The following is a 17,810-nucleotide window of genomic DNA, read 5'->3' as shown; positions in this document are numbered from 1 at the left end:
TATTTAAAATTGTTAGATCTTCTTGTTGGACAGACCCTTTGAGTATGATATAGTGTCCTTCCTCATCTCTTATTATAGTCTTTTGCTTAAAATCTAATTAATCTGATATAAGGATTGTCACCCCAGACTTCTTTTGATGTCCATTAGCATGGTAAGTGGTTTTCCACCTCCTCACTTTAAATCTGGAGGTGTCTTTCAGTTTCTTGTAAACAGCATATTGATGGGTTTTGATTTTTATCCATTCTGATACCCTGCGTCTTTTGATTGGGGCATTTAGCCCATTTACATTCAGGGTAACTATTGAAAGATATGAATTTAGTGCCATTGTATTACCTATAAGGTGACTGTTACTATATATTGTCTCTGTTCCTTTTTGATCTACTACTTTTAGGCTCTCTTTTTGCTTAGAGGACCCCCTTTCAATAATTCCTGTAGGGCTGGTTTGGTGTTTGCAAATTCTCTTAATTTTTGTTTGTCCTGGAAGCTTTTTATCTCTCCTATTTTTGATGATAGCCTATTTGGATATAGTATTCTTGGCTGCAAATTTTTCTCATGTAGTGCTCTGAATATATTATGCCAGTTTTTTTCTGGCCTGCCAGGTCTCTGTGGATAGGTCTGCTGCCAGTCTAATATTTCTACCATTGTATGTTACAGACTTCTTGTCTCGAGCTGCTTTCAGGATTTTCTCTTTATCACTAAGAGTTGTAAGTTTTACTATTAGATAACAGGATGTGAACCTTTTTTTTTTTTCCCTGATTTTGAGGGGGTTTCTCTGTGCCTCCTGGATTTTGATGCTTGTTCCCTTTTCCAAATTATGGAAATTCTCTGCTATGATTTGCTCCAATATATCTTTTGCTCCCCTCTCTCTTCTTCTTCTGGAATCCCAATTATTCTAATATTGTTTCATCCTATGGTATCACTCATCTCTCAAATTCTCCCCTCATGGTCCAGTAGTTGTTTGTCTCTCTTTTGCTCAGCTTCTTTATTCTCCATTATTGGTCTTCTATATGACTAATTCTCTCTTCTGCCTCATTTATCCTAGCTGTAAGAGCCTCCATTTTTATTGCACCTCATTAATAACTTTTTAAATTTCAACTTGGTTAGATTTTAGTTCTTTTCTTTCTCCCAAAAGGGATTTTATTTCTCCAGGAAGTGTTTCTCTAACATCTTCCATGCCTTTTTCGAACCCAGCCAGCACCTTGAGAACTGTTGTTCTGAACTCTAGTTCTGACATATTACCAATGTCTGTATTGATTAGGTCCCTAGCCATCAGTACTGCCTCATGTTCTTTTTTTTTTTTTTTTTTTTTTGTGGTGAGTTTTTCTGCCTTGTCATTTTATCCAGATAAGAATATATGAACAAGAGAATAAAACACTAAAAGGGTGGCAAAGACCCCAGAAAAATGCATGCTAACCAAATCAGAAGAGATCCAAAACTGGGGGGAGAGAAAAGGGGGGAAAAAAGAAATATATATATATGAGACTGGTGAATAGAATAGAGCCACCCACTTGATTTTGGGTGTATTTTGGTCTCTTAGAAGAAACTACCTCCCAAAATTTTAAAGAAAGAAAAACTTATATATATATATTTTTTGTGTATGTATATATATATATGTATATATATACAAAAAAATAGGGGTTAACACAATGAAGTAATGGTCTATGACTAAAGATGAAAATTTTTTTAAAAATTCTGAAAAAGGAACTAATAAGATAAGATGTTGGAAAAAGAAAAAAAGAAGAGGAGGGAATGTGCTCAGGCTGGAGACTAGAACAAAGCCATAAGCTAAATTAGGGTATATTTTGATCTATTAGAAGAAATTATATCCCAGAATTTTTTAGAATAAAAAAACCTATATGCATACAAAAAATAAGGTTAAATACAATGAAGGGATAAAATATGACTATAACAATGAAGGTTTAAAAAGGTTTTTTTAGAAAGGTATTGTTAAGATGAACCAGTTAAAAAGACATTAAAAGAAAAAAGAGGAAAAGTTAAAAATAGAATAAGAAAAAAATAAAATTAAAAAAAATTAACTTTGCCAGACTAAAGGATCATGGGGGGGAAAGCCATGAATTCTATGCATTGCTTTCCCCTAGCTCTGGAGTTCCACTATTTTCCTTGATCAGTGAGCTTGGTCTTGGCTGGATGTTCTTGCTGATCTTCTGTGGGAGGAGCCTACTGCAGCAGTTCTCAAATGTCTTTGCCTGAGGTGGAATTGCACCACCCTTGCTGGGGACCGGGCTAAGTAATCTGCTCTGGTTCACTCTCAGAGCTTTTGTTCCCTGAATGCTTTCCATACCACTTTGGAGGATGGGAATGAAGATGGCAGCCTCCCAATTTCCAACCCGGAGGAGTTGAGAGCTGGGGCCCCACTCCTCAGTGAACCCTCAGAGATAAGCAGTCAATCATTCCTGTCTCCCTGGTCTCTGGCCCTGCTCTGTGCTCACCTGGCCTGTGACCGAGCATTTCTATCTCTGGCGCATGGCCCCATTTGGAGTCTCCAAACCCAGCAGATTCCTGCCGTGCTGCTCTTCCCAGAGGAGGAAGATGAGTTTCCCCAGATCGGCCACTTGTGGGGTCCCTGCTAGAAGAGCAGTTGTCCGACTGTGCCTTGGATCACGGTTTAAGGTAACCCCAATCTGAAAGCTCACTCCTTGACTCTTGTCTCTGTAGTCGGCTTCCCTGCTCCAATACCTGGCAGCCCTGCCACACTCAAGACAACCCCAATCTTTCTGTGACCCTGTGGGAGCTGAGACCACACTGTCCCTGTGAGGGCTCTACCCCCGCTTAGCCTCTGGAGCAATGTCCCTCAGTGGAGCAGACTTCTAAAAGTTCTGATTTTGTGCTCCTCTGCTCTGCTGCTTCCTGGGAGCCAGCCCCTCCCACTGCTGTCTATCTTCCCGTGGCTTCAGATTCACTTCTCCATATGTCCTACCTTTCAGAAAGTGGTCAATTTTCTGTTCCTAGAATTGTTGCTCTTCTTTTCTATCTCCTGTTGAGTTTGTAGGTGTTTGGAATGGTTTGATACCTATCTAGCTGAACTCCTGTGATCTGATGTCATTTCAATCTGCTACTTCTCCGCCATCTTGCCTCTCACTTAATAGTGAAAGTTTTACTTCTTCTTTACTAATTTGGATGCCTTTTATTCCTTTTTGTGTGTGTGATTGCTGTAGCAAAGACTTCCTTGCTGTGGCAAGGAATAGAAGTGGTGGGAGTAGAGATCCTTGTCTTTTTCCTGACCTTAGGGGAAAAGCTCATAATTTTTCACCATTGAGAATGATGTAGCTGTGGATTTCTCATATATGGTCTTCTGAAGTATGTTCTCTCTAAACCTTCTTTGTTGAGGGTTTTATCATGATAGATGTTGTATTTTGTCACATGCTTTTTCTGAGTTTATTCAAATGAGCATATGATTTTTATACTTTCTCTTGTTGATGTGACGTATCACACTGATTGATTTGCAAATATTGAACCATGCTTGCATCCCAAGAATAAACCCCACTTGGTCATGGTGAATGATTTTCTTAATGTATTGTGGGATTCGGTTTGCTAATATTTTGTTGAGGATTTTTTGCATCTGTGTTCATCAGGGATGTTGGCCTGTAGTTCTCCTTTTTTTTTTTTTTTTTTTTTTTGTAGTGTCTGGTTTGGGTGTTTGGGTAATGCTGGTCTCTTGGAATGAGTTTGGAAGCTTTCTTGCTTTTTCTATTTTTTTGAATAGATTGAGAAGAATAGGTATTAACTGTTCTTTAAATGTTTGGTAGAATTCACCTGGGATACTATCTGGTCCTGGACTTTTTTTTTTTTTTTAAGATTTTATTTATTCATTTGACAGAGAGAAAGATCACAAGCAGACAGAGAGGCAGGCAGAGAGAGAGGGAGAAGCAGACTTCCTGCTAAGCAGAGAGCCCAATGCAGGGCTCAATCCCAGGACCCTGAGATCATGACCTGAGCCAAAAGCAGGGGCTTAACCCACTGAGCCACCCAGGCGCCCCATGGTCCTGGAATTTTGTTTGTTTGGAGTTTTGTGATCACTGATTCAACTTCACTGCTGGTAATTGGACTGTTCAAATTTTCTATTCTTCCTGATTCAGTTTTGTGAGGTTATATGTTTCTAGGAATTTACCTATTTCTTCTAGGTTGTCCAATTTTTTAGGATATAATTTTCATAATATTCTTTCATAATCCCTTGTATTTCTGTAGTGTCAGATATTATTCCTCCTTTTGCATTTCTGATTTTGTTTGAGTCCTCTCTCTCTCCTTTTTAAAATATTTTAATTAAAAAAATTTTTTTGGATGAGTCTGGCTAGGGGCTTATCAAGTTGATCTTTTCAAAGAACCAGCTCCTGGTTTCACTGATCTGTTCTGTTGGGGTTTTGTTTGTTTGTTGTTTTTGGTTTCAATTTTGTTTATTTCTGCTCTAATCTTTATTAGTCCCTTCCTTCTACTGGTTTGGGGTTTTGTTTGTTCTTTTTCTAGCTTCTTTAGATGTAAGATTAGGTTGTTTATTTGAGGTTTTTCTTGAAGTAGGCCTGTATTGCTATAAACTACCCCTGTAGAACAGCTTTTGCTGCATCCCAGAGATTTGGGACCATTGTGTATTCATTTTCATTTGCCTCCATATATTTTTTAATTTCCTCTTTGGTTTCTTAGTTGACCCATTCATTATTTAGTAGCATGTTACTTAACTTCCATGTATTTGTGCTCTTTCCATATTTTTTCTTGTGGTTGATTTCTACTTTCATAGCCTTGTGGTCAGAAAAGATGAATGGTAAGATTTTGCTCTCTTTCAATTTGTTGAGACTTGGTTTGTGGCTTAATATGTGGTCTATTCTGGAGAATGCTCCTTGTGCACTTGAAAAGAATGTGTATTTGGGCACCTGGGTGACTTATTCAGTTAAGCATGGACTTTTGACATTGACTCAGGTCATGATCTCAGGTTGTGAGATTGAGCCCTGCACTGGGCTCTGGACTGGGCATGGAGCCTGCTGAAGATTCTTTCTCTTTCTCTCCCTCTGCACCTTCCCACTCTCTAAAAAATAAAAAAGAGAAAACAATTTGTATTCTGTTATTTTAGGATGGAATGTTCTGAATGTATTTGTTAGATCCATCTGGTCCAATGTGTCATTCAAAGCCACTGTTTCTTTGTTGATTTTCTGGTTTGATGATCTGTCCATTGATGTAAGTGGGATGTTAAAGTACGCCACTATTATTGCATTATTATCAATTAATTCCTTTATGTTTGTTGTTAACTATTTGGGTGCTCCCATGCTTGGTGCCTAAATATTTACAATTGTTATATTTTCTTGTGGGATTGTCTCCTTTATTATTAAGTAGTGTCTTTCCTCATCTCTTATTACAGTCTTTGTTTTAAAATCTATTCTGTCCAATATAAGTATTGCTGCCTTGGCTTTCTTTGACATCCATTTGCATTATAAATGTTTGTCTGTCCCCTCACTTTTCAATCTGCATGGGTCTTTAGGTCTGAAAAGAATGGTAGGTCTGAAATGGTGGCAGCATAATCTATACTGGTTTTTAGTTTTTAATCCATTCCATCACCCTATGTCTTTTGACTGGAGCATTTAGTCCATTTACTTTCAAAGTAATTATTTGGTAGGTATGTATTTATTGCCACTTTTAGGTTCTTATTTTAAATCCAGTTATTTATTTATTTATTTAAAGATTTTATTTATTTATTTGACAGACAGAGATCATAAGTAGGCAGAGTCAGGCAGAGAGGGAAGGGGAAGCAGACTCCCCGCTGAGCAGAGAGCCTGATGTGGGGCTCGATCCCAGGACCCTGAGATCATGACCTGAGCCGAAGGCAGAGGCTTTAACCCACTGAGCCACCCAGGCGCCCCAGGTGCTGTGTGTTTATGCTGGGGGGCAGAGGAGAGAAATGGCTCTTGCTAGCTCCTTTGTGATCCCTGCCCCTTAGGACAGACTCTGAAATGAGTAAACTATTCTTCCTCCCCTATTCTCCAGGAATTTACACACTGCTGCTGTACACTGTATACTATGTTCCTCTCTTCACTTGTTTGTCATGTGGTTTCTTTCTTTCTTTATTAATTTATTTTTTCACACACAGGCAAAATTAGGTAATTATTCTTATGGGTACATACATAGGTGTAAAATGTCAGTGAAAGTAAGGGAATGATTAACACAAAATATGATTTGATGGTTATCTCTGGATTTGGGGTGGAAGGGAATGCAAACAAGGAGAAAGGGAATTTCTAATGTTCTGTTTCCTAACCTGTGTGATGAAGACAAAGTGCTGACTATTCTTTTTTTTTTTTTTTTAAATTTGACAGACAGAGATCACAAGTAGGCAGAGAGGCAGGCAGAGAGAGAGGAAGGGAAGCAGGCTCCCCACTGAGCAGACAGCCTGATGTGGGGCTCAATCCCACGACCCTGAGATCATGACCTGAGCTAAAGGCAAAGGCTTTTTAACCCACTGAGCCACCCAGGCACCCCACTGCTGACTATTCTTTGAATACTTTGTACATGTAATTTAATGTAATTTAATGTGATTAGGATGATATTTTATTTTTTAAAAATTTACCATGATTTTTTGGAACTTAAACTTGTTAAGCACCTTCACACGCCTTCCCTTACTTGACCATCTAATTAATACCCTTGAGATTTTCTCTTATAGTATCATCTGTTTTTCTTTCACAAATCCTACAGTTTTAATCATATACTTACTTGTTTATATGTTTTACTACCCATTTCTCCCACTAATCTGCATGTTCCTTGACAGCTGAAACCATGTCAGTTTTGTTTACCACTGTGCGATTCAAACAATTTCTTCTACATGAAGTTGTATATGGTTGAATTCTAGAGTTTTGAGAACTTTTTCATCCACAAAGATGCGTTTTGCCAAAGGTTGGGGGGGGGAAGCTTTGCTAAAGCAGTTATGCAAACACTGAAATAAGTAAGATAACATATAAATAGATCAACACAGTACATGGTGTTTGTAAGTACTCAATACATATCAGTATGTGCTGGTATTGGTGTCAGTTCTGCATCTTTTTATTTAACTCTAATTGTCTAAATTAATTTCATTTAAATTTGTTCATCAGGGGCACAAATTATGTTGTAGTCAATCTTTCTTGCTGCCCGGGTATATAAATGAAGACTATTTTGCCAATCCATGAATAATGATTGTAACATAAACAGCTGAAAACCACAGAAGTCCAGCAGGGTTGAATGTACCTGTAATTTTCCTAGTGGAAAGAAAGATCCATAGATTTGGCTTATAGGTTGAGAGATGAAGCACTCATTTGCTGATTCCAATTCTCAATCACAAGTGTCTTGGAATGATTTGTTTCACTATTTTAGAGACAGGGTAACATCTAAAGTCTTTTATCAAGACAAGTCCCCATTTAAAAAAAATTAGAAATTACACTAATACCAAATAAAGGGACAACTTTGTAAAATGGATTAGGGCCCAAGAGTTGGTGGGGAAGTAAATTTAATGAGTTTCAGCCATCACTTGTTGTAATGAGATAAAATGAATAATAAATAGCAAATAAATAATGTATGATATATGTATATCATATATATGTATATGTATATCATACATTATACCATTTGATATATATATACCATTTTTGTTTTGATACATATACCATTTGATATATATACCATTTTTAAAAAAATCATCTATTCATTGTGAGAAGCACAATGGTAATGTGAAAGATGGTAATCAGGGATGGTAACATGAAAGAATGGTCAATGGCAACTGCAAGAATTGTTGATTGAAAATTGAAAAAAAAATCTTTCATAGATATTAAAATATGATAAAATATTTGTATATTAGAATCAACAAGATAAGGCACAAACACATATAAATACTAGTCCCTGATATTAAATATATTTCTTAGTGTCAATTGTGGCCAAAACATTTGAAAGCTACTGCCCTATAAAATATATTTTCTGTTCCTTAGATTAAAGTTGGGTGGAATATTGCAAAGTTATACACATATCAGGCTGTGAAATTACAGCATCTATAAGAAACTCTTTGGTAAATTAAAACCAAAGTAACATTTCTAAAATTAACACCAAAAAATTACACATGTATTATGAAATTATCAGTCAAATTATAAACTGAATCAACATAAAACATTCACTGAATGTGAAATATGACAACTAGCTAATAGCTAATAATACTTGGACCAGTGAAAACTTTGATCCACTAAGCATTGAAGAATGGACAGACATGTGGATTTCTCAGAATCACAGACTCCTGGAAAAAAATATATCAGCTTTTTCTGTAAAGTATATAATTCATTGCCAGTTATGTGTAATCAGTTTTTTAAAACTTCCAATTACTAAAATTTGAAAATAATAATAAAATAGCCATATAAGCTTTCAATAACAATTACTTCAGTTGTTCTGGAAAACACTGCTATTTTTGGTTCTGCAGAGTCAAGTCCAGAAGTGAGCAGATTGATAAACTTATAAACATCATGAAAAGAGTTGTAGAGAGGAACTAGAGCCACTCAGATGCCATTTGGTTCTCACTTGTCACAAACCACTCCTTGTTTTTCTAGTTCTTGGAAAACATATTTTATTGGAACAGAAAATGTCAGTGTGATCTGGCAACCATGATCCTCTATGTGGGATGGAGTAATTATGTACAGTTTCTTGGTATCTGCTAATAGATTTTTCTCCTCAAAGTTTTCATAGTTGCTTGCTTAAAGATCTCTAAACTAGCATGTAAGGAACAGACCAACAAAAGCGAGGGTTTGAAATTTGAAATCCATTGACCCCAGGGATTAACTGCAGTTTATAATTCACCTTAAATCAGGTGCTGATTTATGGCCAAACCATCCCACTAGCTCAGTTTTAATTGTATGGGCATGTTTTTCATGAATAAAGGCACCAACAAGACTTCCTGCTCCTGAATTTAAATACTTGTAGGAATACCAGCAAACAAAATCAACTCCCCAGTCCTGTAAGCGGAGTTCAACATTTCCAACTGCATGTGCTAGATCAAAGCCAACAAAACAACCCTTTGCTTGTCCAGCTCTTGTGATGGCAGATACATTAAAGAGCTATTCAGTGTTAAAATGCAGCCCACTGAACAGGATCACTGCAATTGAGTGTCCTTCCTTCTCAATTACTTCAAGGATATCCTCTATACTCAGTGTTTTCTTCCCCCTCTTGGCTTTATCATCCACATACTTTTCTCAATGTTAAGCCTATGAAACTGAAGCTGTGACTCAATAGCACAGTGATCTGAAGGGAAGGCTTTGGCTTTCAGAATTTTATACCATCTTGGTGTAGGCTTACACAAGGATAATAGCAGAAGATGTAAATTAACAGTCAAATCATTTATTAGGGCTCTTTCTTTCTCATTGGCTCCTACAATGTCATTCATAAGGCCTAAAATAGTCTCATCTCCTGTAATCCAAGGACATTTTCCTAGGCCGTGTCATGTGGTTTCTTTAAGGGTGGGTACTCAGCTTCCTATTGCCCTTGGGGCTCTCCCAGAACCAGACACTAATTTTTAATATTCCAGGTTTTAAGTCCCACTGATTGTAAGACCTTATGAAATTTGGCCCCTCACTTTCAAAACCGAATGTTATGGGGATTTGTCTTCCCTGTGTGGACACTCTTGTGTGATAGTCTATTTCTCTCCCTTCTCCATGCCCAAGGCCCACTCTCCACACCCGGCTGATAGCAGAGGTCCATTTTGCTCCCTGTTCTGTCTCTGTCCATCCTACCCTCTCAATGTGGTCTCTTTTTTACCTTTTGTTGTGGAGTTGTTCTGCCAGTCTTCAGGTTGTTTTGGGTTATTTATGTTGATATGAGTGTTACCTAGTTGTATCCATAGATCAATGTGAGCTTAGGGTCTTCTTACTCTCCATCTGCCCAGCCTCCTATACTAAGTTTAGAAATCTGGAAGTATAAGTCCTTCAGCTTTGTTCTTCTTTTTCAAGATTATGTGGGCTGCTTACATTCCATGTAAATTTTAGGATGATATTTTTCTATTTCTGCCAAAACATCATTGGGTTTTTGGTAGGGTTTACAGTGAATCTATAGATCAATATTGACAATAATATTGACATCTTAACAATATTAAGTCTTCCAACCCATGAACATGAGATATGTTTCCATTTATTTATGTCTTTCATTATTTATTAACTTCTTTTAGGAGTGTTTTATAGTTTCCATTTTTTAATTTAAATTTAATTAATTAACATATAGTATATTATTAGTTTCAGGGGTCGAGTTCAGTGATTCATCAGTCGTATAGAACACCCAGTTCTCATTACATCACATGCCCTCCTTAATGCCCATTACCCTATTACCCCATCCTGACCCCTCCCCTCCAGCAACCCTCAGTTTGTTTCCTATGACTAAGAGTCTCTTGTGGTTTTTCTCCCTCTCTGATTACCTCTTGTTTTATTTTCCCCTCCCTTTCTCTCTGCTCCTCTGTTTTGTTTCTTAAATTCCACGTAACAGTGAGATCATATAATTATCTTTCTCTGATTCCCCTGTTTCCCTTAGCATAATACCCTCTAGTTCTATCCACATCATTGCAAAGAGCAAGACTTAGGTATTTTTGATGACTGAGTAGTGTATGTATGTGTGTGTGTGTGTGTGTGTATGCATATATATATATATATATATATATATATATATATATAGTCACATCCTGCTTGGCCATTCAACTGTTGATGGATATCTGGGCTCTTTCCATAGTTTGGCTATTGTGAACATTGCTGCTATAAACATTGGGGTGCAGGTACCCCTTTGGATCACTACATTTGTATCTTTGGGGTACATACCTTGTAGTGCAATTGCTAGTCATAAGGTAGCTCTATTTTTAACTTTTTGAGGAAACTCCGTACTATTTTCCAGAGGGGCTGTACCAGCTTGCATTCCCACCAGCAGTGTACAAGGGTTCTCCTTTCTCCACATCCTTGCCAACATTTGGTGTTTCCTCACTTAATTATGGCCATTCTGACTGGTATGAGGTAGTATCTCATTGTGGTTTTATGATTTGTATTTCCTTGATACCAAGTGATGAGCATTTTTTCATGTCTGTTGACTTTTTGTATGTCTTCTTTGGAGAAATGTTTGTTCATGTCATGTTCCATTATTTGTTCTTTGGGTGTTGAGTTTGATAAGTTCTTGTAGATTGTGGATAGTAGCCCTTTATCTGATAAAACATTTGCAAAAATCTTCTCCCATTCTGTAGGTTGTCTCTTGGTTTTGTTAACTGTTTCCTTTGCTGTGCAAAAGCTTTTTATCTTGATGAAGTCCCACTAGCTTATTTTTGCCTTTGTTTCCCTTACCTTTGGAGACATGTCTAACTAGAAATTCCTGTGGCCAAGAACACAGTTTGTGTTCTCCTCTAGGATTTTGATGGATTTCTTTCCCACATTTAGATCTTTCATCCATTTTGAATTTATTTTTGTATATGCTGTAAGAAAGTGGTCCACTTTCATTCTTATTCATGTGGCTGTCTAATTTTCCCAATATTATTTGTGATGAGACTGGTTTTTTCCCATTGGATATTCTTTCCTGATTTGTGGTAGGTTAGTTACCCACAGAGCTGAGGGTCCATTTCTGGGTTCTCTATTCTGTTCCACTGATCTTTGTGTCTATTTTTGTGCCAGTACAATACTGCCTTGATAATTACAGCTTTGTAATATAGCTTGAAGTCCGGACTTGTGTTGCCACCAGCTTTGGTTTTCCTTTTCAACTTTCCTTTGGCTATTTGGGGTCTTTTCAGGTTCTGTACAAATTTAAGGATTATTTGTTCCAGCTCTATGAAAAATGTTGATGGTATTTGATAGAGATTGCATTGAATGTATACATTGCTCTAAGTAGCATAGACATTTTAATAATATCTGTTCTTTCAATCCATGAGCATGGAATGTTTTCCATTTCTTTGTGTCTTCAGTTTCTTTCATGAGCGTTTTATAGTTTTCAGAGTGTAGTTTTCATTTTATAAGTCTTTCACATCCTTGGTTAAGTTAACTCCTAAGTATTTTATTTTAATTTTTGGGGAAGGGAATTATTTTTGCTCATTGTTAGTGTTTAGAAATGCAACTGATTTTTGTGTGTTTATTTTGTATCTTGCTACTTTGCTGAATTCATGTATTGGTTTTAACAGTGCTACGTGGAATCTTTAGGGTGTTATAAGATAATATCTGCAGACAAAGATAATTTTACTTCTTCCTTTCCAGTTTGGATGCTTCTTATTTATTTTTCTTGCCTAATTGCTCTGGCTAGAGCTTCCAGTAATATTTTTAAATGGAAGTGTTCCTGATTTTAGAGGGATAGTTTTCAGTGTTTTACCAGTAAGTATGATGTTTACTGTGGATTTTTCATATATGGCTTTTATTGTAGCCATATATGAAATTATATTGAAATGTATGGAATTGTATATGCAACTGTTTTATATATGAAGTTGTATTGCAGTCTCCTTCTAGTCCCAGTTTTTTAGTGTTTTATTTTTAATCATAAAAGGGTATTGAGTTTTACCACATGGTTTTTCTGTATCACTTCAGGTGATCATGTGGGGTTTTTTCCCATCACTATGTTAATATGCTGTTTAATATTGATTGATCTTGGGGGCACCTGGGTGGCTTAGTGGGTTAAAGCTTCTGCCTTCGGCTCAGGTCATGTTCCCAGAGTCCTGGGATCAAGCCTTGCATCTGGCTCTCTGCTCAGTGGGGAGCCTGCTTCCTCCTCCTCTCTCTCTCTCTCTCTCTGCCTGCCTCTCTGCCTACTTGTGATCTCTATCTGTCAAATAAATAAATAAAATCTTTTTAAAAATATTGGTTGATTTTTGTATATTGAACCATCTTTGAATTCCAGGGATAAATCCCACTTAGTCATGGCATATAATCTTTTAATATGCTGCTGAATTTGATTTGCTAGTATTATGTTGAGGATTTTTGTATCAGTGTTTATAAGGGATATTGTTCTGTAGTTTCCTTTTGTCTTTGCCTGGCTTTGATGTCAGGGAAATCCTGGTCTCACAGGAAATGTTAGGAAGTGTTCTTTTCACTTTAATTTCTTGGGAAAGTTTGAGAAGGATTGGTAGTCTTAAATGTTTGGTAGATTTTGCTGGTGAAGCCATCCAGTTCAGAGGTTTTTGTTTGTTTGTTTTGGTTTTTTATTCTGTTATGTTAGTTACCATACAATACATCATTAGTTTTTGATGTAATGTTCCAAGATTCATTGTTTATGTATAACACCCAGTGCTCCATGCAATATGTGCCCTCCTTAATACCCACCACCAAGCTCACCCATCCCCCCAACTCCTCCCCTCTAGAATCATCAGTTTGTTCCTTGGAGTCCACAGTCTCTCATGGTTCATCTCCCCCTCCAATCTCCCCACTCTTCACTTTGCCTTTCCTTCTCCTAATGTCCTCCACGTTATTCCTTATGTTCCACAAGTTAGTGAAACCACATGATAATTGACTTTCTCTGTTTGACTTATTTCACCCATATAATCTCCTCCAGTCCCACCCACGCTGATCCAAAAGTTGAGTAGTCATCATTTCTGTTGGCTGAGTAATATTCCGTTGTATATATGGACCACATCTTTATCCATTTGTTTGTTGAAGGGCATCTTAGCTCTCTCCACAGTTTAGCTATTGTGGACATTGCTGCTATGAACCCCAAATCTATGGTCAAATAATCTTCAACAAAGCAGGAAAAAATACCCAGTGGAAAAAAGATAGTCTCTTCAATAAATGGTGCTAGGAAAATTGGACAGCGGTTTACAGAAGGTTTTGGGTTTTTTTGTTTTTTGTTTTTGTTTTTTTTTTGCTGGAAGATTGTTTATTACTGATTCAATCTCCTTATTACTTATATATCTATTCAGATTTAGTATTTTTTTGTGATTTAGTCTTGAAAGGTTTTGTGTTTATAGGAATTTTTCCATTTCATCTAGGTTATCCAACTTGTTGGCATACAATTGTTCATAGTACTCTCTTAAATCTTCTTTATTTCTATAAAATTATTGGTAATGTTCCCACTTTCATTTCTGATTTTAGTAACTTAAACCTTCTCTTTTTTTTTCTTATTCCCTCTAGCTAAAGGTATGTCAATGTTGCTGATCTTTTGGAAAAACTACATTTGGTTTCATTAATTGTCTCTACGTTTTTTCTACTTATCTCTGCTCTAATCCTTATTCTTTTTTTAAAATTTTTAAATTTTTTAATAAACATATAATGTATTATTAGCCCCAGAGGTACAGGTCTGTGAATTGCCAGGTTAACACACTTCACAGCACTCACCATATCACATACCCTCCCCAATGTCCATAACCCCACCACCCTGTCCCTACCCCCCACCCCCCAATCACCCTCAGTTTGTTTTGTGACAGTAAGAGTCCCTTATGGTTTGTCTCCCTCCCAATCCCATCTTGTTTCATTTATTCTTTTCCTAGCCCCCAACCCCCCCACGTTGCATCTCCACTTCCTCATATCAGGGAGATCATATGATAGTTGGCTTTCTCCTGTTGACTTATTTCGCTAAGCATAATACCCTCTAGTTCTATCCATGCCATTGCAAATGGCAAGATTTCATTTCTTTTGATGGCTGCATAGTATTCCATTATATATATATACACCACATCTTCTTTATCCATTCATCTGTTGATGGACATCTAGGTTCTTTCCATAGTTTGGCTATTATGGACATTGCTGCTATAAACATTCGGGTGCATGTGCCCCTTCATCTAATCCTTATTCTTTCCTTATACTAAATTTGTGTTTAGTTTGTTGTTCTTTTTCTAGTTCTTTACATTGTAAAGTTAAGTTGTATTTTAGTTATTTTTTGTTTTTTTGTTTTTGTTTTTATTGTGTTATGTTAGTCACCATAAAATACATCATTAGTTTTTGATGCAGTGTTCCAAGATTCATTCTTTATGTATAACACCCAGTGCTCTATTTATAGCTATTAATTTCCCATTAGCACTGCTTTCATTGCATCCCATCAGTTTTTGTATGTTGTGTTTTTGTTTTCACTCATTTCTAAGTATTTCCCTTGTGGTTTCTTCTTTGATCCATTGATTGTTTAACTATGCTGTTTAATTTCCACAGATTTGTAATTTTCTAGTTTTACTTCTCTTTTTGATTTCTAACTTCATCCCATTGTGTTCAGAGAAGATACTTTGTATGGTATCTACCTTTTTTAATTTCCCGAGACTTAATTTGTGGCCTAACATTTGGTCTATCCTGGTAAATGTCCTTTTCAGCTCCAGAATTTCTTTTTGATTTTTTCATAGGTTTTCCCACTCTTTGTGGACATCTCCATTTTGTTCACTTTGTATTCCTGACTTTCTCTGCATCTTCCTTTAGTTCTTCAAGCATCTTTAAGATGGTTGTTTTAAAGTTGGCTAATATATCTGACATCACATCTTTTTCAGGGACAGTTTCTGTTTTTTTTTCCTTTGAATGACCATATTTTCTTATTTCTTTATTTGCTTTGTGATTTTTTTTGAAACTGGACATTTGAATCTAATAATGTGCTATTTCTGGAATTCACATTCTCTGCCTTTTCCAAGGCTTGTTGTTTTTGTTATTTTTTATTTTGTTTTGTTGATTGTGGCAGGCTGTTTCTTTGCCCAGGATCAACCTGAGGCATAAACTTAAGAACTTCTTAGTTTTTTCCTAAGCCTTTTTATGGTCACTTTTTAATTTCCCTTATATATGTGGTTGTTTTTGAGTGTCCTAGTATAGCTTCCATAATGTCTAACTTCCAAAAAGAGGAAAAGAGAGAATTGAAAGGGAGAATGGGTGGAGTCTTTTGGGTTTTCCATATAAAGAATCATGTTATCTGCGAAGAGAAAGAGTTTGACTTCTTCATTGCCAATTTGGATACCTTTTATTTCTCTTTGTTGCCTGATTGCTGTTGCTAGGACTTCTAATACTATGTTGAGCAAGAGTGGTGAGAGTGGGCATCCTTGTCGTGTTCCTGATCTCAATGGGAAGGCTGCAAGCTTTTTCCCATTGAGGAGATTCCACCCCCAAACTACTAGAACTCATACAGCAATTCAGTAACGTGGCAGGATACAAAGTCAATTTACAGAAATCAATGGCTTTCTTATACACTAACAATGAAAATACAGAAAGGGAAATTAGAGAATCGATTCCATTTACTATAGCACCAAAAACCATAAGATACCTGGGAATAAACCTAACCAAAGAGGTAAAGGATCTGTACTTGAGGAACTACAGAACACTCATGAAAGAAATTGAAGAAGACACAAAAAGATGGAAGACCATTCCATGCTCTTGGATCGGAAGAATAAACATTATCAAAATGCCTAGAGCAATCTACACTTTTAATGCCATTCTGATAAAAATGTTAGAATCAAATTGTCAATGTCTTTAATAAAGCTTGCTGAACTCCAGAGATGACTGGAAGTTCTATGTGATGTTATATCCCTCTAGAGAGGATTTACTTTTATTTCTGTCAAACAGATGGACCAGAGCCTAAAATGTCCGAAAAATTCAAACCTGAGCTTCATAAGTGAATCCTCATAAGGACTAGTCTACTTTCAGTTCATCTTTATCCCTAAGGTAAATCCTTCATGATCCCAGTTGAAACCTTGGGTGTTTACCAGGGCCCCTCTTCCTATTCATGTTCTTTACAATAATTTTTCTCTTGCCATTCCTGGCAGGGAAATTGCCAAAAGCTCTTTTCACGTTTTCAGTGCTGTTTTTGTTTTTGGATCAGCAGTTATCTTCAGGGTAAGGTTTCCCCAAACACCAACTCACCTTTTTTAACTTCTCCTTTCTTCCACATCTTGGACCAGCAAATTATCATTGCTTTGTTAGCTTTTCTATTACTTCATCTGGTGTTTAAGAAATAATTTGTTCAACTTTCCTAATTGTTCTCAGCAATATTGTGTGTAGAAGCCTAACTAGTCAGGCTTTGCTAGAAGTAGAACTCTCTGATGATACATTTAAAATATATAAAAGTTAATTAAAATCAACTTTGTCTTGGAAAATATTTTCAGGCTTTCCTAATGACTCTGGAGATAATTGACAATTACCTACAGGGGTGAAAATTGCTAGCCTAGAGGTTTGGCTTCAGCATTATTAGGGGGGGAAATCTACCACAAGCCCTTAGACCAGAATGAGAGATGCCACAAACAGATTTGATGTTTGGAGCTACTCACCAAGACTACTTGGTGTGCCTTATAAATTTTCCACTCACCTACTCGGCCTAGAAAATGGGAAGGTGGAGATAATATCCCTTTTTTCATTACCTTTGTAAAATCCCACTGATGTAAATTGGCATCACCTATTCATCATCTTTCTGTTGTGAGCTATAGAAGCATCTGGGTTTTTAGTTTGATAATGGTGGGGAGTACTCCCTCTTAGCTTTTACATGTTGACAGTGGAATCTGCTCACTGCAGCTTAATCTAGTAGCTTCTCACTATATTTTCATTTAATAGGGGAAACTAGGTAGATGGCAGTAAAAGCAGCAAGAGGAGAGAAGAATGTGCCCTATTTAGTGATTTTAATTAAAGCCTCTGAAGTTTCTCAAATCAAATGCAAGGATAACTGGAAGCCTTTGGCTCTTACACACAGATATACACACATAGCCATATATATGTCCATATACACACTCCCAAGTAATACATATTATACACTCAAATGTATATAGGTATAGACTAATAGCTCTTGTGGGACAGGTAATGTGAGAATAGGAAACCTAACCATAGGCCACACAAGACAATATCTTGTAACACAGGAGATATTGTGTGACCCAAGTGACCCTCTTGAGGAAGGACAGGATCAAGAAGCAATAGCTTCTTGGT

The 17,810-nt window shown here is 36.7% G+C and overlaps 1 pseudogene across 1 annotated transcript in view; it reads right to left on the bottom strand.

The window, feature by feature from the left end:
* LOC308349044 (kynureninase-like) overlaps positions 1 to 16,788 on the bottom strand; it is an 82,832-nt pseudogene extending 66,044 nt beyond the window's left edge. Inside the window, exons 1-2 of the transcript in view lie at positions 16,761 to 16,788; positions 8,391 to 9,432 (exon numbers count right to left, since the gene is read on the bottom strand). The product of the transcript in view is annotated as a kynureninase-like (transcript). The remainder of the gene's footprint in view (positions 1 to 8,390; positions 9,433 to 16,760) is intronic.
* Between the last annotated feature and the right edge of the window lie 1,022 nt (positions 16,789 to 17,810).

The sequence above is a fragment of the Martes martes genome, assembly GCF_963455335.1.
Source record: "Martes martes genome assembly, chromosome: 9".
NCBI classification, from domain to species: Eukaryota; Metazoa; Chordata; class Mammalia; order Carnivora; family Mustelidae; genus Martes; species Martes martes.
This window is presented reverse-complemented; position numbering and strand designations above follow the sequence as displayed.